General features: G+C 41.3%; 1 pseudogene; it reads right to left on the reverse strand.

Annotated features, from left to right (window-relative positions):
• Positions 1-8,397: 8,397 nt before the first annotated feature.
• LOC143647759 (putative G-protein coupled receptor 160) lies at positions 8,398-8,918 on the reverse strand (annotated as a pseudogene).
• Between the last annotated feature and the right edge of the window lie 14,084 nt (positions 8,919-23,002).

A 23,002-nucleotide genomic window follows, 5' to 3' on the forward strand; every position in this document is an offset into this window, starting at 1 on the left:
CCATGGAGATGTGTCTCCACCCATTCAAGTTGGGGTTGTTTACAGGAGTCCTTTGAGAGGGAACCATTTTGGGACAAGCTTCAATGATGACAGAGCCCATACAGCCAGAGATCTTTGGAGATTCAAAAGGAAAATGCCCTGAGGAAGACTTATGAAATGAGGAGAGAACGCTAGCAGACATAGCCATGTGCCTTCCTAGCTGAGAGAAGTGCCCAGAAGCCAGTGACACCAGCAGATGCCAGCCATGTGTCTTCCCAGCTGACAGAAGTGTTCCAGATGGTGTCAGCCTTTCTTGAGCAATGGTAACCTCTAGTTGGTTACTTAATTTGGACATTTTCATGGCCTTAGAACCGTAAATTTGCAACCAATAAATTCCCTTTTTAAAAGCTGTTCCGTGTATGGTATATTGTATTTCAGCAGCTTCTACAAACTAAAACAGGCCCTTAAAAGGTAGATTTGATGTTTGGAAATGGACAGAGGTGAGGGTAGCTTGCTATTGAGATTATAAGTAATAGTGCTGTATTGCAGGTGAATTTGGTCAAAAGAGGTTGTTTTGAGTCAAGTATGTTACCGATTAACAATATGTGGGGTGTTGGATAAGGGATATGGGGTGTTTTGGGTTTTCTTGTTTTATGTCTCTCTGTTATTTTTCTTTTTGGAGCAATGAAAATGGGATAAAATTGAGTGTGATGATTACTGCACGACTATGTGATGATACGTGAGACATTGATTATATACTTTGGATGGGATATATGGTATGTGAATATATCTCAATAAAACTTGAAGTTAAAATTGAAAAAAAAAAGTTCGTTCATGAAAAAAAAAAGAGAGAGAGAGAGAGAGATTTGAGACCCTGGGATTCCCAGAGAAGACCTTGTGAAGATGGAAGCAAATTGGAGTGATGTGTCTACAAGCCAAGGAACTCCGAGGGTTGCCAGTCATCACCAGGTGCTAGGAGAAAGACATGGAACAGATTCTCCTTCAGGGTTTCCAGAAAAAAGCAACCCTGCTGACACCTTGAATTCAGACTTCTGGCCACCAAAACTGTGATAGAATAACTTTCTGTTATTTTAAGCCACCCAGTTTGTGGTAATGTGTGGTGGTAGTCCCAGAAAACTAGCACATCACTCACAGTTGTATCTAAATGGCCCCTGAGTTTATGATCATTATTGGATTTCACTCTTCTAGTTGGAAGGAAAAACTCCTTCTTCTTACATACTGCCTGGATGTCTACTGTACTGTAGGGAAAAATAAAGGGCACACAATATCAGAGAGACCAGAATCCCTGATCCCAGAGCTTTGAGCCCTGTGATATCCACCCTGGCTCATCTCCTCATTTTAAAGACATGACAACAGAAACTAAGGAAATGACTTAGCTGTACTAAGAACAGTGCACTAATAATACTCTGCATTAAACTTGGTGCTGCACTAATAATACTGGCTAACATTTATTGAGCACTGGGGCTTATGTATATTTTGTCTATTAATTGGCTCACTCCTCACACCAACCACATGAGGGAAACAGTAGTAGTGTTCGTATTTTGTAGTTGAAGAAAGCAAGGCACTAGTTCAAGGTCATCCAGAAAATAAGGGCTGGTCCATGGACCCCGGCTGGCTCGTTCCAGAGTCTGGGGCTTAGCAATTAGGCCACACAGGAGAAAAGCTCCTTCTGTCGCCTATTAAAATTAATGTCACTTTAGGGTCACACTGGCTTTCTGGGCAGTGTCTGTGCAAAAGATAAATTTTGTTGGGATGGTTAATGGATGATGGTAAATCATTCTGGCCTTTATCAAATGAAAAACATTCGGGCTCCAGTGTGAGGCTGAAATTCTGCTTCTATCCTGATAAGTGGAAATTCAGACCCTTCCTGTTCCTTCTGCCTCTTGAGGTTTTCCTGCCATTGACAATGAAAACTCAATTTTTTGGAGCTGGGAGGAAAATGGAGAAAAACAGAATTAAAAGGATGTGGTATCCTTGGCACCTCATGCTCCTGGAAATGTATAGTAATTTTTCTAGCCTCTGAAATAAAGACAAGTAAACTCACCCAGCTCCCTGCCCATTCGCTATGAAGCATGAGGAAGCCATCCAAGATGGGGTAGAGCCTCTAAATGTTTCCATTGTTCTTTTGCGTGGTCTCTGCTGGTCAGCTTGATGAGGTTGGTCAAGGGTCATGCTCAGATCAGGCCCTACCAGTCCATTCCTGTCCCAGGCAGGCAGAAGCTTCGGCATGTAATCAGGGACATTATCTCCCCAAGGTCTGGCTAAGCATGCCTATAGGTACACTTGAAGTTTGGAAGATTATGGAGGAAAAAAGTGGACGTGATCTTGAGGTCATCATATAACACAAGGTTATAGGCTAATTTTACCAGAAAGCTTGTTTATTTGTTGGCAAGACTGCAACTTTGATGAATACTCTCCTCCCTTGCCGTAGCTCTTTGTGATGGCTCCATGGCCTGTTCCAGCCCTGTCCCTGCTCTGGTCTTCATCCTCCTCCTTTGATGAGTCTCACCTGGCACCTCTGCTTTGCTCCTTTAGCTCTTTCCAAAGGACACTGGCCTGCATTCACCCTTGGCCTCCATTCAGGGTCTTTGGAACTGTCCACCCCAGTTGGCTCTGCCCCCCAGGATTCCACAGTGAAACTAGCCACATGCCAGCTGCCTGGCCTGGCTGGCTCCCCAGGAGTGGGACTGTGCACATGGTGCCTGAGATTTTTACTGCTCTCCTGAGATTACCTCGTCTATGCAGCCAGCACCCCATAAAAAGGGGCCTTCAGCATCTCTCCTTGCGCCAGTCTTTTTAGGGACCATTTGCCCAGAACCATCACACACCTGCTTCATTTCCAGCCTGTGACCTTCCTTCACCACTTGGCTGAATGCTTCCAGAACAGCCCCCAGCACATTGTAAGCATTCAATAAATGCTCTCAAAAAAAAAACAAAAAACAAAAAACAAAAAAAAACACTCCTTTGTATGCGTTTGCATTTTAGATTCTGTAAGAAGTAAAAAGTGGAGCTAAAAACTAAAAACACAATAGTTCTGGCATTTATATTCCCTCTTTCCATTACCTTTACCAGAGATCTTTATTTCTTCCTGTGGCTTCAATCTCTTGTCTAGTGTCCTTTCCTTTCAGCCTGAAGAAGTCTCTAACATTTCTTGTAAGATTGATCTGTGGTGATGAACTCCCTTAGCTTTTGTTTTTCTGGGACCTCATTTTTTAATATCACCTTCATTTTTTTCTAACTTTTTTATTTTGAAATAATTTCAAACTTGCAGGACAGCTACAAAAACAATACAAACCTCATATAGAGAATTCCAACATATCACCCCTCCCAGATACCCAGATCCACCCATTTTAACATTTTGCTGCCTTTGTTTTACCTATCTGTCTATCTATCTATCATCTATCATCTATCTATCTATCTATCTATCATCTATCTATCTATCATCTATCTGTCTATCTATCTATCATCTATCTATCTATCTGTCTATCTATCTATCATCTGTCTATCTATCTATCTATCATCTATCTATCTATCATCTGTCTATCTATCTATCTATCTATCATCTATCTGTCATCTATCTATCTATCATCTGTCTATCTATCTATCATCTATCTATCTATCTATCTATCTATCTATCTATCTGTCATCATCATCATCCATTGATTGATCTGATCATCTATTTTCTGGACTTTTGAGAGCAGGTTGCATACATCATACTCTTTGAACACATAATACTTTAATGTACATTTCCTAGGAGCAAGGATATTCACCCATGTAATCACCTGAAGTGCAGTTATCAAGTTCAAGAAATTTAACATTGATGTAAAGCTTACATTCTATATTCCAATTTTGCCTTATTTGAGCCTTTTCTCCTCCACTCTTAGATCCTATCAGTATCACATATTGCATTTTAATTGTCATTATTGCTTTGGCTTCTCTTCCTTTTTTTTAAGCGATGGAAATGTATTTTATATATACTTACATACACAGATAAGTGTTCCCATCCTAATCTCCCCCCTACCCTTAGCACACCATTCAGTGGGAGGAATCACATTCGCAATGTTGCAGTACCCTCACTACCATTCACTGCCAGAACTTTCCCTTCACCCAGAACGGAAACTGTACATTCATTTTATATTAACTACCCACTGCCCCTGCTCCCCACCACTTACTAGCCTGCACTACACTCTCTGTCTCTATGAGTTTGCACATTCTCTGATATTTGCTTTGTGGTTACCATGAGCTTAAATTTAACATCCTAAATCTATAACAATTTTATTTGCTTTGATAGCAACTTAACTTCAATAGTAATACACTTTATGTTCCTATACTTCCCCATCCTGCACCTTTCTATAGCGCGTGTCACAAGTTACATGCTTATTCATTATAAGTCCCAAACCACTGATTTGTCTTTTCAATCCTGTAGGATTTAAAAATTGGAGTTACAAACCAAAAGTACAATAGTATTGATATTTATATTTATCTATGTCATTATCTTTGCAGGAGACCTTTATTTGTTCATGTGGTTTCGGTTGATTGCTAGTGTCCTTTCCTTCCTGCAGAAGGAAGGGCTTTTGCACTTCTTGAACGTTGGGTCTACTGGTGAAGAAATCCTTCAACTGTTTATTATCTGGGAATGTCTTCATTTCTTCTTCATTTTTGAAAGGCAGTTTTTCCAGATGTAGAATTCTTGGTTGGCAATTGTTTGCTTTCAGCACCTTAAATCCTTAAATGTATCTTCCCACTGTCTTCTTGCCTCCATGGTTTCTGATGAGAAATCCACATTTAACCTTATTGAGTCTCCCTTGTATGTGACATGTCGCTTCTCTCTTGTGGATTTCAGAATTATTCCTTTATCTGTGGCACTTGACAATTTGATTATAATATGCCACAGCATAGGTCTGTCTGGGCTTATCCTGCTTGGAAGTTGTTGAGTATCTTGGATGTGTACATTTATGTCTTTTGCTAATTTACATTATTTCTTGGAATATTATCTCTGCCCCTTTCTCTTTTTCTTCTTCTGGGATTCCCACAATGTGTATATTGGGATGCCTGATGGTATCCCATGGGTTCTGTTCATTTTTCTTCATTCTTTCTTTTTTTTCTTCAGACTGGATGATTTCAATAGTCTTATCTTCAAGTTCACTGATTCTTGTGTCTGTCAGCTCCAATTTGTTATTGAACCCTTTCAAGGAATTTTTAATTTCTGTTATTGTGGTCTTTAGCTCTGCTTGAGGCCTCTTCATAAGTTCTATCTCTCTACTGATAGCCTCTTTGTGTTCTTCTATCATTTTCCTGATTTTCTTTAGTGCTTTGTCCATGTTTTCTTTTAGCTTTTTGAGTGTATTTAGGACCATTTTTAAAAACTATTTGGAATATCCTAGGTGTGATTCTCCTCCCTGATGATTTCTAGAGCCTTAGTCTTCTCTTTTGCCTGGGTCATCACTTCCTGTTTCTTTGTATGTTTTGTACTCTTTTGTTGAACTTTGGATATTTTATATTTTCATGTGCTATCACTGGAATTTAGACTCTGAAGCATTTGTACCTTATGATATTCAGGTATCATTATGATAGACTATTCCTTGAATGTTTTATCATTCACTTTTCCCAGCCCAAGTGCTCTCCGTCAGTGCTTATCCATACAACAAGTATAGAGAGTAGCCCTAGGCTAAAGCATAGGGACTTCCCTGTCCTTTCTGCACATGCATCTTGTTCTGGGAATGTGTGTTTGGGTCTAATAATTCTCCCACATGTGGATACTAATGCCCCCTCTTCCCCAGGAAACACTTCCCTCATGGTTTTGGGCATGGCACTGTATCTTCTAGAGCCAGCAATCCCTTGCCCCAGGCAGCCTGACTTGACTGCTGTCCCACAGAGCTCTGCAGGAGAGTCCATGAACCTCCTTCCACACACCGGGCAGGTTCTGGGACAGCAAGCCCCTCCGACCAACAGTCAAACGGAGCTAGACATACATGTTTCCGGCATGCGCATGAGGCCTACTCTGCTCCCCCTGAACGCGGGACCAGGGATCTACATTGGGAGTTTGGACCAGTTCCACACTGAGCTGGTAAGGGGTGGGGAAGGGGCCATTCAGGGTGCCATAGATCCTACCTTTTTAAAGGAGCTTTTTCTTGATTCGGCATTTGTCCTGTTACTGCAGTCCTCTAACCGTTGTTTTGTTTTGTTTTAGCATGGGCAAGCATGGGAACTGAACCCGGGTCTCCGGCATGGCAGGTGAGAACTCTGCCTGCTGAGCCACCGTGGCCCATCCCTTTAACTGTTTTTTTTGAGCTGTGAGAAAGATGCTTCTGCCAGTTCTTGCTGGTTGTACAAGGCTTCTGTTTGGGGTGGAGCCCTAACGCTTCCCATCCACTTGTCTTGATCCTCTCCGTCATTTTTTTTTATTAGAAAAGTTGTGGGCTTACGGAACAATCACGCATAAAATTCAGGATTCCCATACACCACCCCGCCACCAACACTTTCATTGGTGTGGAAAATTTGTTACAATTGATGATAACACTTTTTTTTTTGTAATTCTACATTTTTTTTAACAGTAGTTACATTTGTTACAATTGATGAAAGATTATTAAAGTAATACTATAACTGTTGTCCACAGTTTTTTGTTTGTTTGTTGTTGTTTTTTGGCATGGGCAGACCCTGGGAACTGAACCCAGGTCTCTGGCATGGCAGGTGAGAATTCTGCCACTGAGCCATGATTGCACCGCCCTGTCCATAGTTTGTGTAGGGGTATTCTTCCCCATATCTCTGACCAATCCTTATTTTGTTCATGCATGTCTTTATTTTATTGCTCATCTACCTCAATACTGGGTAAAGGGAGTGGCCGTTACAAGGTTTTTACAATCATATAGTCACATGATAAAAGCTATATAGTTACACAATCATTATCAAAGATCAAGGCTACTGGATTGCATTTCAGCAATTTCAGGTATTTCCATCTGGCTATTCGGATACACTAGAAACTAGAAAGAAATATCTATAAATGAGTCAGTGGTCCTACATTTGTTAAATCCCAATTTCTCAGTTACACCTCCTCTCTGTTCTAGTTTGCCAGCTGCCGGAATGCAACACACCAGAGACGGATTGGCTTTTAATAAAAGGGGATTTATTTAGTTGGTTCTTCAGAGGAAAGGCAGCTAACTTTCCACTGAGGTTCTTTCTTACGTGGAAGGCACAGGATGGTCTCTGCTGGTCTTCTCTCCAGGCCCCTGGGTTCCAACAACTTTCCCCAGGGTGACTTCTTTCTGCATCTCCAAAGGCCTGGGCTGAGCTGCTAGTGCTGAGATGAGGAATGCCAAGCTGCTTAGCAGTGCTACGTTGCAATCTCTCATTTAAGCACCAGTCAATTAAGTCAAACATCACTCATTGCAGCAGACACGCCTCCTAGCTGACTGCAGATGTAATTGGCAACAGATGAGGTTCACCTACCATTGGCTTATGTCCACAGCAACAAGACTAGGTATGCTCACCTGGCCAAGTTGACAACTGAATCTAACTAACACACTCTCATTTGATCATTTTCTCAATCTTTAGGGATAGCTGGGCAGAGGAACGAAACTGCTGATGTTGTGGAAGAGACTGGTATCTTTGGTTTCAGGGCTTATTTGGCATACAAACCAGTTGGAAGCCTTAAGTTTCTGAAAATATAAAATGACTAGGTAAACCATCTATAGAGTCTTAGATAGAACCCAGGGTATTCTTTAGGTTTGCAGGAATACTGTTGGTTGTCTCCCTCATTTCTGAAAGACAGTTTTGTCAGATACAGAATTCTTTTCCTGAGTAAATGCTTTTTAAAAATTTTTGGATAAAAATGTTTATTTAAGTTTATTTCTTAGAGCTGGCAGTGAATCTCAGATTTACCTGACAGTTTGCACCCATCACTTTTTTGCATCACAAACATCAACATAAATGCCAACTCACTCTACTTTAGTGTGAATAACAAATTAATATTTGTAAATATGCAACATTCCTGAACAGATACAAAAACTTCTCTTGGGATTCTTTTGTTTTTAAAAGAAACATTAAAAAAATATCATAGTGCCAAAAGATACATTTCTGTAAAGGTAAGGAAAGTTGCCTGGGGGAGTGGGGAAGCTTCAGTTCAGGTCCTATTTAGTTCTCCCAATCACTAAAGCTCAAACTTTCAATCATTACTAAGATGTTAAGCAATGAAGCATTTTTCCGAAGTCATTCTCTCCTGTTTGTCAAACTGTGATTCTCATCGTAGTTTTAAAAACTTGATTAGTTTTAACACACAACATATTAAATTGTTCTTGATAAGGGCTTTTCAGTTTGCTCAAGATTATGAATAATAAATGGAATGACACAGCATTTCCAGCTGACAAATGGATCTACAAGTAAGGCAATGTCTCCTAAACATTAAATCTGAATGCTGCCATAGAAAGGACATTGACAAGAATCAACATTCTGTGCATTTAGCTGGATCTCCCAAAACAAGAGCAAGGACCGAAATTCAAATAAAAATTATTATAAAGAAATAGAACAATTTTGACATGTAAGGAAAGTTGGTGATTTTAGAGAAATTCAGGTAATAATTGATACAGACTATCAGGACAATTGGATAATGCAAAAAGCCATAAGTAAGGGAATAATTTGAATAAATAGGCAGATGTGGTACATAGTAAACCTAGTGCCTAAAAGTACAAACTCTCTGAAGTAGGATATAAGGGAAATGTTTACCAAAAATAAAAGATCCACAAAATGTTACTAAAATGCAAAAATGTTCCATAAAATGTTGATAGGTGTTTTTTCTTCTCATCCCTAATATGAGAATTTACTGATGTTTTCCAAAGTATAATTAAGAACAGCAGACCTAGGGGTTGGCTCATTTGATGGAACTAGTACTGAAAAGAACAGTTCCTTGAAGAAAGAGCAGTCATGTTTTTAACGAGACTTTGGAAAGCCTGTTGAATTACATATGATAAAACACTGCACTTTATTTCCATCCCACGCTCTCTCCAGTGGGTCTTTCTTGGCTATTTTTCTTCTTCCGATTTTATTTGTTTTACCGCCTTCCGTTATCTCACTTTGGCTTCCTCCCATTTCCTTTTGCTGCCCCAGGTGGTACGAGAGGAAGCTCCGAGCCAGTCGCACAAGTGTGGGACTAAGCAGGCGCATCTCCTCCAGGCAGGACCTTCTCCGCAGAGCTGGTCTGAGGCCACCTGAGGCTCAGTGGCCCCAGGTCCCGCTCAGTCCCCATGCGTTGGGCGCCCAACCTGCCCCAATGCGTGCTTTTTGAATAAACAAATTGTATGACTTTTTAAAGCTTTTACCTTCCCAAGGAGACTGGAATTGTACTATGCATTTTGTATTCCCAGCACCCAGAAGGATTTCTGCGTGTCAGTGTGGATATGAGTTGGGCTGCATTTAAGATGTCACAAGTAACAGTGACTTGCACAAGATAGAAGAAAGCTTATTTCTCACATAACGGTCTGCAGGGGGTGAAATCCTGAGCTGCTGGGGCACCCCTGTTCAGAGAGGTTGTGCAGGCCCAGTCTCCTTCTAGTGACTCTACCTTCGCCAGGTGCTGCCATCATCCTCATGGTCCAAGGTGACCTGTTGCCATGCCCATGTTCCGAGGGACAGGATGGCGAGAGGGAGGAGAAGGACATCCCCCCTGTCTTTAAGGATAAGAAGAAACATGGCAACCGTCATTTCTGCTCACATCCTATGGTGGACGAGGCCACGTGGCCACACTTCACTGCAAGAGAGACCTGGGAAGCACTGCGTATCCAGCTAAAAATTCTGTTATTAAGGCAGAGGAGAATGCTTACTAAGAGACAACTAGAAGTCTTTGCCATATCATGTCTCCTAATAGTTGCTCAGTAAGTATCTGCTGAATTAATGTAATTGTATCAATGAAGAAATTTAGTAATTCAGTGCTCCAGGAAAAATGCATAGCTTCAGTTTAAAAATCAACCTGATATATCTCAATAAAGCCACATTAAAAAAAAGCAAACAGAAACATGTATGATTTTATTAAAGAATATTGTTAGATTTTGCAACCTTAGAAAAAACTCTAAAAAGGCCTACTTACATAGAGAGGCAAAGCAAACAGTCTAGCATATTCTTTGAGCAGCTGAAATATACATTAGGGTGTTGATGTAAATTCCAAATCCAGAGAAAATATAAGGTCTAAAATATAGGTAGTTTTAAGCATATTTCAAATACAAAAAACAAAACTAAACAAAAAAACAGTTACAGTTGCAGCATTTGATGTATAAGATGTTCAGTTGATCTTTCCTTTTAGATTTTCTTTGGAAAACTTCTGCAGCCCCTCAGCAACTGCTGGTCCCAGCTCTGTTTATTTTATCGTCACAGCCTTCCCCATTTGGTCTCTCCCCCTCTGATTTAGGCAACAATGACTCAAGAGGATTCTTTTTCCCTCATGCCACCCTTGGTTGAAAACAGCTGATGATTCCCTGCCAGTGACTGTCCCCTTAGCTCAGCATTCTCAGTTTCCCATAGCCATTTACCATTCAACATATCCACATTACCCTTCATTAGGGAAAGCTTGCTGCTAGTTTCCTTATCTACTTATTATTATTATTATTTTGGATTCAAATGAGAGGCTTTTAATAGAGATTTAGAATCGGAGAGTTCCATATTCAAGATTCATTTATCACCTAACATGTCGATGTTCAGAAAGGCTGACTAAAAGAAGCCACACCAAAACCAACCCACTCAGCATTAACACACACCTCTTTTCTTCTAGTAGAATTTTACTTTAAATATCGGGAAAAAGCCCAAACAACTCTAATATGTTAAAGCAAGTCAAACACCCACTCTGCACAGATAAAACCTTTACAAAGGTCGACTGAAGTAATCCAGAGCCAAAACTGAATTGTGCGGATTTTCAGTGTAGTCACCAAACAGCCATATTACACAAACAAAGTCAATTACATACACACTAGGCAAGCACTGCTAGAAATGTGCCCCAAGAAGCATTAACCTTTGTTTTGTGCTTTCCTGAAGACTTGCACATTTTATTTTTCAGACATTTTTATTAGTGTGTGTTCTCTACCATGTGGTGATGCTTTAGTACTATTACTATAGGATGGCTGATCCCGGAGCCTTGCCATTTCCCCAAGAGTACCTTTGATTCTGCTTTAGAAGTTGCACATAAATTAAAATCATTATCAAATATTAATATGGAGGTGACACAGAATGCAACATCTACAGTCAAGTTACCTCTCTGTATACTTAGTAATTATGTTTTCTTTCAAGGTATTTGCACCAGCAAGCTTAATCTGTCCTGCTTAATATTCAGCAGTACAGGTTTGAATAATCAGAACCTTGGCAAGACCTTAATATTTCAAAATTATTAACAAATACCTGTAGGGGCAAGTCCTTATTATTGAATGATGACAAATTTATTATCATGAAGGAAAACGAGTATAGCCAGCCATCTTAAAAAATGCCCCAACTGCTGCTTCTCAATACAGAAAAGACTAAAACTATATATGGTTTATTATGCAGCAGATCCTATCTCTGTGCCCTGAAATTCCCCTAATTTCATTCATGAGAAAGGGATTTAAAAGTAGATTTAAAGGGTACTTAGCAGCATTCAGCTTTCCTATGAAATGCTCAGCGTCTTAAATATCATATACACTTCTCTTTTTCTTTTAGTAAGCTAGACTCTGGCTTCAGAGTTTATGGAACTGGGTGGGGAGGATATTCAAAACCATTCTAAAGCCAGTCTAGATATTGTCTTTTGGCTGAATAGCATGTTTCCAAGTTAAAAATGGGAGGGTCATTTTGTTGCTTTGTTGTCTCCGCCCCCCCAAAAAAGAATTTTTTTTGTTCCCATTCTACATAAACCTGAGTGGAGATGGACAGAGGATCTGCTCCTGTCCTCTGGCTTCTCAGCAGCTGTTTTCTTATTGCTGCAGCAAGGCTTAAATAGGTGTGTGCCAATGCAGACTTCCCCAACTTGGCCTTTATGGATAATCCCACAACATATTTTCTGTCTTTTCCATATGTGAGATCTATAAGACTGGTGTTCTGTTAGAGCCAGAAGCCATCTCAGTGTCTGAGCTAGCATCTGACTGGCCACTGTGACACGGAGATTGGGCTGGGGAGGGACTGAGATGCTACTGTGAGCATTAGAATTGGGACGTTTAAACTCTTTCTGCAGCTGACTGATCTGGTTGCTTTTGTTTTGTTTCGTTTTGTTTTGGTATTGGCAGGCTCCAGGAATCGAACCCAGGTTTCCCCCATGAGAGGCGAGAATTCTGCCGTGGCACTATCCATGCACTGCCCTCTGGTTGCTTTTTATCCTGTTTCCAGACAGAGTTTCCACTTTCTTTCGTTTCAATGTAGTCTCTAGACTGCATCCTGCCCTTCATCTACCACATGATTCCAGTTATTTTTGTTTTTGATCCTGCTAGCAGCTTCTTCCATCTTTTCACAAGCAAGACACAGGCTGTTCTAGTTTGCTAGCTGCTGGAATGCAACACATCAAAGACAGATTGGCTTTTAATAAAAGGTGATTTATTTCATTAGTTCTTCAGAGGAAAGGCAGCTAACTTTCAACTGAGGTTCTTTCTTATACGGGAAGGCACAGGGTGATCTCTGCTGGTCTTCTCTCCAGGCCTCTGGGTTCCAACAACTTCCCCTGGGGTGATTTCTTTCTGCATCTCCAAAGGCCTGGGCTGAGCTGTGAGTGCTGAAATGAGGTATGCTGAGCTGCTTGGACTGTGCTACGTTAAGTTCTCTCATTTAAGCACCAGCCAATTAAATCAAACATCATTCACTGCAGCAGGCACGCCTTCTAGCTGACTGCAGATGTAATCAGCAACAGATGAGGTTCACACGCCATTGGCTCATGTCCACAGCAACAGATCTAGGCATCTTAACCTGGCCAAGTTGACAACTGAATCTAACTACCACACAGGCATTGTAGATATCTCCTGAACGAGTCTCATGCAACCCAAAACAGCTCTGGAAGTCCTTTTCATAGTGTTTACTGTCAGTGAAATTGAGACCTGGAGGATTTAGCCCTGCAAATACAGTAGCCCCCTATACCTTGGTACATCTTTGGCTTGTGAAAACAAAATATCTTTTCATCTGGCCAATAGTCTTCCAAAAGCAGCCATTCCACGCGCAATAGTGTTCCCGAGGCATGAAGTGCACGCCTGGCCAGTCCCCCAATGGTCGCTCCCTCCTTCTCAACTGCCTTACTTACTTACTTTTAAAATTTAGCAGATCATTCATTCACATGGTTAAAAAACCACCAAAGAGTCATCTAGTAAAGTCTCCTTTCTACTCTGCCCCATTCACTCCTTTTCCAACATCGTCCCCAGCCCCACTTAAAAGCTTCTTGTGTATACTTCAGGGTTTTTAATTAATGCACATGTAAGCAAATACAATTATATTTGCTTATCAGCCTCTCCGCTTTTTACACAAAAGGTGGCGTATATGTTCCAAATATTCCTATATCAGTACACAAAGACCTTCCTTATTCTTTTTTCTTTCTTGTCCCCTTTTCCCTTTTGAAACAGCTGTATTTAACTGTCCCTACCTGATGGGCACGTAGGTAGTTTCCAACTCTCTGTTGCTGCAAACAATGTCTCAATGAATAACTTTATGCATATAAGTAATCATATCTGCAGAGTAAATTTGGAGACAGGGTGTCTGAGTTTTTAACCACTACACTAGGTCCCCTTTTCTTTGGTCCTATAGGCTTCCTTGCCCAGATCTTGTCATAGTACCTTGGCACTGGGATGGAGTTACTCTATCCAGGACTGTCCAAGCAACTAACATCATGTATGACTCATGAGTCATGGGATGTGATGAACATAACTGTACCTTCTACCATCCTTTAATAATTTACCCAGTGGGAATTGTCTTTCCCTACTCCAGATGAAAATTCAAGTCGACCCAAAACTTTTCTGCTCATTTTAGGTAGGAGATAGTTTTAGGTCATTTTAAGCCACAAATTCAGTCTCAATTCAGAAACTAATATGCCCAGGGCTAGATATTAAATAGCCCTTCAAGCTCCACCCCAAGGCTAGCTAAGGTCCCCAGTTGGCAGCTGCCTGCCTGCAGGAAGGGGGTCTGGTTGAGGTTTCTGCTTTCTCTGCTGAATTTCTTGGTGCACTGTACATTTGCTTCTCACCAGTGGAAGGGAGAGCTAGGGTGGTAAGGGGATGGGTCAGGTCTGACTTGGCTTGTAGGCCCTGTGCTCCTGGGGAATTGTAAATGCTATTGCTGTTCTTTTCACAAGCATTTTTGTAGTTTCTTTATGGATTTCTACCCTAGAGATTTCTCTGCTGCAGATTTCCTAATTCAGGCAAATGTCACTTGAATTGGAAAGTGTGCTGCTTTGAAACTGTTATATATCCCAGAAAAGCCATGTTTATTTTGTGCTTTCTTGGCATGGGCAGGCTCCAGGATTTGAACCCGGGTCTCTGGCATGGCAGGTGAGAATTCTGCCACTGAGTCACCATTGCACTGCCCAGCCACGCTCTTTTAATCCTAATCCAATCTTGTGGGTGGGATCTGTTGATTAGGTTGTTTCCATGGAGATGTGACCCTGCCCATTCAAGGCGGGGCTTATTAGTTTACTGGAGTCCTTGAAGGAGCTCACACAGAGAGAAAGCTCAAAGCTGATACAGAGAGTAGATACCTGGACACGGACATTTTGGAGGCACAGAAGGCAATCCCTCCAGCAGAAGCCAGAAGAACCTACAGAAGCTATGAGAGCCATTTGAAACCAACCCAGGAGTGCCAGCAGATGTCACCATGTGACTTCCCATGTGACAGAGGAGCCAGGATGCTGCCTTTCCTCAAAGAAGGTGGGTCCTCTTTTTGGTGCCTTAATTTGAACATTTTTAAGGTCTTAGACTTCTAACTTGTACCTTAATAAATCCCCTTTATAATAAGCCAAGTCACTTCTGGTATATTGCACTCTGGCAATTTTAGTAAATCAAGACAGGGAATTAACTTGCAACTTCTTTGTGAGCCCCTAGAAATCCATCATTCATCCACCTGTCTCTCTAGGCAGCCCTAGATCTGATGTGGCCACCCCACCCCTCCACTTCCCCGATGGCTCACATCTGATTCAGTGGACCCTCAAGAAGAAAAGGCTGACCAGAAGGTGGTACAGCCCTGACCTCATGCCACCAAAGCAATTGGTCATCAGCCCACCTCTTTTCCTCTGGATTTCCTAGATGATGTCCTCCAACTACAAGGACATACTCTATCACACTCTCCAAGTGGCTTAACGATCCTACTCACTGGGTTTCTCCTGGGGGAACAGAGGAACCAGGGGATGAAACTTTACAGTAAGACAAAGGTTCTCTCCAAAGGTCTCCTCACCCCAGTCCTCTCTTCACTATGACTCCCCATATTTCCTCACTCTGGCTGAGGAGCTGAGGTCCAGCTCCGCATCACTTTCTTTGCAATTCTGGAGTCTTTATTGCACTCTCTTTGTATCTGGATGTGTATGTATCATGATTGGCTTCTCACAAGTTTCCATTCTAACATTCTCTTACTATCTGGCTTCCTTCCCGTCTTAAAAATTGGAGACCCCATCCTTTTTTTCTTAGCCTTGAAAAAAATAGACTTTATTTTTATAACTGTTTTAGATTTAAAGAAACATAGCAATGATAGTGCAGAGTTCTCATATACCCCACATTCAGTTCCCCATAATTTTTTTGTTTTTTACACATGGGCAGTCACCGGGAATCGAACCTGGGTCTCCAGCATGGTAGGTGAGAACTCTGCCTGCTGAGCCACCATGGCCCACATCCCATATATATATATATATATATATACATTTTAAAAATTATTTATTTATTTTTTATTAATTAAAAAAATTAATAACAAACAAAACAATATCATTCCATTCTACATATATAATCAGTAATTCTTAATATCATCACATAGTTGCATATGCATCATTTCTTAGAACATTTGCATCGATTTAGAAAGAGAAATAAAAAGACAACAGAAAAAGAAATAAAACGATAATAGAGGGAAAAAAGTTATACATACCATATCCCTTATCCCTCGCTTTCATTTACCACTAGCATTTCAAACTAAATTTATTTTAATGTTTGTTCCCCCTTATATATATCTTTTATTGTGTAGTATAACATATATACAAAGCAAAGAAATAAAAAAAGCAAGTTTTCAAAGCACTCTTCAACAAGTGGTTACAGGACAGATCCCAGAGTTTGTCATGGGCTACCATACTATCCTCTCAGACTTTTTCCTTCTAGCTGCTCCAGAATATAGGAGGCCAGAGGGCTTAAATACTTTTTTATCATCACAATCGACTTTTTTTCCTTTTTTTGTGTGTGAACAATAACGTATATTCAAAAAAGCTATAAATTTCAAAGCACAGCACCACAATTAGTTGTAGAACACATTTCAGACTTTGATATGGGTTACAATTTCACAAGTTTAGATTTTTACTTCTAGCTGCTCTAAAATACTGGAGACTAAAAAAGATATCAATTTAATGATTCAGCATTCATATTCATTTGTTAAGTCCTATCTTCTATGTATAATTCCACCATCACCTTTGATCTTTTCATACTGCTCTTTGGGGGTGTTTGGGCTATGGCAATTCTAAATTTTTGATATTGGAAGGGTCTGTCACTAATATGGGGTAGGGAAGGTTTCAGGACTTATCCGGACCAGGGACCCAGGTTTCTGCTACTGGGTTACTCTACTGCCTGGAACCCTTGTGGAATCTTATATATTGCCCTAGGTGTTCTTTAGGATTGGCTGGAATGGTTCTGGTTGGGGGTTGGCAAGTTATGATAGGTAGTAAGGTCTACTTGAAGCTTGTGTAAGAGCAACATCCAGAGTAGCCTTTCAACTACATGAACTTTCTTTGCCACTTAAACTTTATTAATCACACTTCTTCTTTCCTTTTTGGTCAGGATGTAATTGTTGATCCCACAGTGCCAGGTCCGGATTCATCCATGGGAGTCATCTCCCACGCCGCCAGGGAGACTTTCACCCCTGGATCTCATGTCTCACGTGTGGGGAGGGCAATGATTTCACTTGCAGAGTTCGGTTTAGAGAGAGACTGAGGCCACATCTGAGCAACAACAGAGGTCATCCAGAAGTAACTGTTTGGCATGCCTAAAGGTAGTCTAAGCTTCTTCCCTACCTACGTTTCACAGGAGTAAGCCTCATGATCGAAGGCATGACCTATTGATTTAGGTATCCTGAAAGTTTGACACAGTATCAGGGGATTCCCTGGTGATATGGTTTAATAGTTCCATCTTCTTTCTTCCCTCCCTCAGGGGACTTTGCCAATACTTTTTGATTATCAGGCATCACAATAATATCTATACAGGATTAAAGACCTCTTTCTTATTCTGTGCTTCCTGTGTTTCAGTTGTTCAAATGAGCTATACAGACAGGTTGAATTAGATTATGCACTACAGAAAATTTCAGTTCCAGACCAACTAAATCTTTCTTCCATGGGTCTCAAAGACTGTGCGGCTCTTAAATATAGACCCTGTCTTCCTTACCCCTGCATTCTGAATTACTTTAACCCCATCCTGTCCAGCTTTGTTCTTATCTCTAAATATCAGGTTTTATAGATCTAAAACGGCCTCTCAAAATCCAGAAATAATGATCACCACTCCAGACTCACTGCATCTGCTCTAAAAGCTTACAATCTAGGCGCCTGTTTTCTCATAAGCATTTTCTAAAGGTGATCATACCATTGTTGCTTTTTTGCCTCACCAAATGTCCCACATGTTCATTTACATCATTGTATGCCTCACGACATTGTTCCCTTTTGTAGTAGCACAACCTTCCTTCATAAGTATACACCATCCTTCGCCAATCCCCCCTTTTATTTAAAAAAAAAATTTTTATTGAGAAATCTTCAAACACATACAGTCCATCTCCCCCTGCTTTTTTTTTTTTTTTTTTAGAGAGAGGGAGGAAAGGAAGGAAGGAAGGAAGGAAGGAAGAAAGGGAAACATTTTCTTGTTTTATTATATTTTGTTTGTCCGTTTGTTTTTCACATGGGCTGGGGCCGGGAATCGAACCGGGGTCCTCCGGCATGGCAGGCAAGCACTCTTGCCCGCTGAGCCACCGCGGCCCGCCCTCTCCCCCTGCTTTTAACATCTTACACTGGTATGTACATTTGTTACAATTAATGAACCAATATTGGTACATTAGCTAGAATCCAAACTTTCTTCAGATGTGCTGTTATCAGCTAAAGTCTTATTTCTGTGCCAGTATCCCATCCAGAAGATCGCATCACACTTAGTCATTATGTCTCAAGGCTGGATGAGTAAGAGCTGAGCGGCTGGCGGGAAGGTTGGGGAGGCACCCTGGAGCCCGAGAGCTGCACGCAGGAGGGTCAAGGGCCTACGATAGGGCTCGCAGGAGCCGAAGCTGGGAGGCAAGCTGCATCGAAAGGCTTTCCGCGGCCTGCGGGGCTACCAGGCGCTGCCCGCACGCGGCCCCGCAGTCTCCAACCTTGATGACAGCCACCTCGGCCGGCAGGGGGCGCGGGGGGGCGGGGACTCGCGGCGGCCGCCGGCGGAAGACCCGGGCCGGCCCGGGCCTCCGAGGTACCGGGCTGAGGTCGGGCACAGGGGTCGAGCGTCCGGGACCGCATCCGGGGCGGCCCGGGATGGCGATCTGGACAGGCCGAACCCAGCTGAGACAGCGGCAAGGAGGGGTGGGGAGTTCGGGGGTGGGTGGCGGCCGGAAGACCCGTTGCAGCCAGCACGAGGGGGCGGGGCTTCCGGTGGGGCGGCGGGAGGGATCTCTGGGACCCCTGGGCCGCGCAGAAGCGGGTTGCTGCTCGCGCACCTCCCTGCGGGCCCCCGCTGGCCGTCGCTCGCCCCTGCTGGGCGGCTCTCTCGTCAATGCGCACGCGCGTCCGACCCGCCGGCCCGAGTCCCCACGCTGCCAGCGCGCCTGCGTGCAAGCGCCCACCTGCTCCACGCGCGGCCCGAGACGCGCACATTGGGGCTAAAGACGCCACCTGCCCACTCGCGGAAATTCATGCGAGAAAATGTGGGTGAATTTCTCTATAACCTGGGTGTGCGGAAAGACTTCCTAATGACTTAAAATCCGGATGCAAGAAAAAAAGACTGCTACACTTAATTACATTGAAAAACATAACCACTGGGTAGCAGTTAAAAAAACCAGAGAAGAATTGATTGTGGTGATGATTGCACAACTTTGTGACTCTATTAGAAGGCACTGATGGTACACTTTAGATGGATTGTATGGCATGTGAATTTAGCTCAATAAAACTGCTTAAAAAAAATAAAAGGAAAATGCCGAACTGGGAGAAAACATTTGCAACATAGATCACAGATAAAGAGTTAATACTCTCAATACAGAACTCTTAAAATTGAAGGATCATGATGATGAATATGCAACTATATGATGATATTGTGAATTGCTGAGTGTATGTGTTGGGAATGTGTGTTTCTTGTATTTTTTTTAATTAATAAAAATTTAAAACAAAAAACAAAAAAAAACCAAACAAAAACTTTGAAGGAACCAAAGACTAAAAACCCTATTTAAAAATAGGCAAAGGCAAAAGACATGAAATAGAAATCTAAAAAACATGGCATTAAATTGGCTCTTAAATAAGGAGATTTTCAATTTGTCATAATATAAAAAGAAAAAAAAAGGACGTTACTGAATTCGTTTCCTAGGACTGCTTTAACGAAGTGCCGTAAATTAGGTGTCTTAATAGAAACTTATTGTCTCACAGTTCTGGAAGCTTGAAGTCCAAAATCAGGGTTCCCATGCGGCCATGCTTTCTCTGAAGGCTCTTGGGGAAAATCCTTCCCTGCCTTCTAGCTTCTAGTGGCTTGCCATTGCAGCACTTCAATCTCTGCCGCTGTCAACACACACTCCTCTTGCTTTTTCTATTTCTCTTTCTCCTCTGCCCTTCTTAAGAGTAACACTCATAATGACTCTATTTCCAAATAAGGTCGCATTCTGAGGTTGTGGGGAACAAGAAATCTTTTGGGGGTTCACAATTCAACCCATAACACTTTGATATATACAACTCCTAACTTCAGATTTGCAAAAAGTCAAGAGCATTAGAACAGGTTTTGGGGGAAACAGGCACTGTCATGCGTTGCTGGTGGGCATGCAAAAAGGGCACAGTCTCTATGGAGGGGAATTTGGCAGTATCTAACAATACTTATGTATTTACCCTTTGACCCAGCAATTCCACACCCACGAATTTACCCTGAAGAAACACCTACCACGATATGAAAGTGTCTATGGATAAGGTTATTCATTGCATACTTGTGGGCAATGACAAAATTTTGGCAACAATCTCAAGGCCAATATAGGCAATTGGTTGAATAAATGCTGGTGCACCCACACGATGGTTTTTCTGTGCAGTTGGAAGAACTCTATAATTGATATAGAGTGATTTCGAGACCATATTAATAAATGAAAAAAGCTAAGTAAGAGTACAGATATTACACATATTATGCCATTTTTTTTGCGTTAAAAAGGGGGAAATAGTATATTTTATTAGAATCTACTAATTATCGCAAAACCAAACCAGAAGAATAAACTAGAAGCTAGTAAAATGGTTGCTTACAGTGGGTGAGTGGGAATGGTTTGGAAAGTGGTGGGGGAGGAAATGACACTTCCCCAAGCATACCTTTTTTTGTAGCTCTGACTTTTAGAAACGTGAATGTTTTAATTTAATAAAAGATCAGCAAAGATGGAGGAAAAGAAATTAAAATGGACTACAAATACAGACAAGGGAACAAGGGAACGAAACTGTAAATTAATTGCAGGGGAAAAATTAAATCCAAATTACACATTTTGTGTATGAACAAGCCAAGAAGAGCACAAAGAAATTTTGAACTTAGCTGGTGGTGATGCGGTGTAGCAATTCTGTGTTTTGTGCATAGTCTGTGTATTAATGGATGAAGCGAATTAGTAAATGCATTGCCATTGGCAGGAGCCAGGATTCCACTGTGAAGGGAGGCAAGGAAGAGCCCTGGGGATAGGAATTAAAGGCTTTTGGTTTCAATTTGGTTCTAAAATTTATTTTCTAGGTCTGTTGAATGAGCTTGGGAGCACAGCCACCTCATGGGTAACGAGCATTCTCAGTGACCATATCTTGGTTTCTAAATACTTTTTTCCATTGAAAAGAGCCAGAGCTCCTTAGAAAAATGGCTCACTTAGGAAGGGGCAGGGAAAGTGCAGGGTGAGTGGAAACAACTTTTATGCCAGGAAGCAAGGAGGTGCTTAAGGAATGATGGAGAGATGTCAGGACATAGGGGCAGCCTTGACAGGGCTTCCTGTGGCCAAACTTGGAACAACTTTAGCATCAGAATGAGCGATGACAATAATGAACTGCCACATTGAATGAAAAAGAATCCATGAGTCCATACTGATTCTAAAAAGCAACTAAACTTACAAATAAATAGGGGTAGAAGGGATCGCTCTTCTTTACAGCAGAATGTCAGCTAATAAATGCTGAAGGTTAGAAGAGCTGCCATTTTGCAATGATTATAGAAGATTCAGGCAGGAATCATTAATGGTGCTAAAAGCACTGGGTGAAAGCTAGTTGGGGAATTAAGACATCACACAGCCTCAAAGTATCATTACACAGATGGTTATGAACTACAGAGGTGAAAAGGAAGCCTTTCAGTTAAGTGGAGAAACATGGCAGCTGCCACCTTAATCTAATTATCAAAGTTAACATCACCAATAAAGGACAAACTGTTTTCATGTGCCTCTCAAGAAGTATAGGGGATCCCCTTATATGTGTCTCTGCCAAAAATCTAGAACCTGATCAGGAGGAAACATCAAAATAATTAAAAATGAGACAAATCTACAAAGTAATGGGCCCGACTTTTAAAAAATGACATGGTCATAAAATACAAAGCCTAAGGAACTGTTCCAGATTAAAGGAGAATCAAGAGACATGACAACTGACGTGTGATCCTGGATGGGAAAAATAATATTGCTATAAAGGGTATTACTGGGACACTTGGCAAAATGTGAATAATGAATCACATAGTAGATATTAGTATTGCATCAATGTGAAATGTTCGGAACTTGATCATTGCAATGTGTTTATGTAAGACTGTCCTTGTTCTTAGGAAATACACCCTGAAATACTTAGGGGTGCAGAGTCATGATCGCTGCAACTTAATCTTAGATGGTTCCAGAAAAAAGAAAAGGTCTGTGTTGTATCTTGTTACACTGACTGGATAGACTATGATTTGCTTAGTATGTTCTTTATGGTCGGACATTTAAAATTTTCCAAAATCATTATGAAAAACAATGTTACTATTACTATTGCTACAAATATAATTTCTTCATTTGTTACCATTTTTAGGACAAATGCTCAGATTTATGAATATCAAATTAGAGTATAAAAGTTTAATGGCTTTTAAGAAGAAGAGTTCTAATTCAGCAGGCCACCACCAGTGGCTGATTTACATAGAAGGGTGTATGCAGCTTGGAGGTGAGAGCATGCAGCTACAAATAGCAGTAGGTTCTGAAAGCAGCTGGCCCAGCTTTTGTGCAAAGGACTCTCAAGTTACTATGAAAATTACCCACTCAGGGCTTACATCAGACTTTTTAAGGTTAGGGACACTCCAGTCATTGTTCTGGGACCCACAGACCTAATCCAAATCACCATGGCCTAAATTTAGACATTGGACAATAAGGGATTTGTTATTAGTTGGCCCACCACTTCTAGAGAAGTTTCCTAACTAAGAACCACAATGCAAAGCTTTGTGTTTTGGTACTTCCTAATTCTCCAAGGCTATGTGAAATCAGTACATGTGCAAAATCTATAAGAAGTGTTTGGCCTAAAAGATGTTGAGTTGAAAGCAAATAAAAGCCAATGGTAATGGGGGCGCAAACTGGTAATTACTTTGGAAAACTGTGTGAAAATATCTCTTGCTTGGCCTGTGCCTGACTAAGTAATTCCTTTCCTGGGCACATGCTGGAGAAAAGCTAGTCTAGCAGA

The sequence above is a fragment of the Tamandua tetradactyla genome, chromosome 10 (genome assembly GCF_023851605.1).
Source record: "Tamandua tetradactyla isolate mTamTet1 chromosome 10, mTamTet1.pri, whole genome shotgun sequence".
NCBI classification, from domain to species: domain Eukaryota; kingdom Metazoa; phylum Chordata; class Mammalia; order Pilosa; family Myrmecophagidae; genus Tamandua; species Tamandua tetradactyla.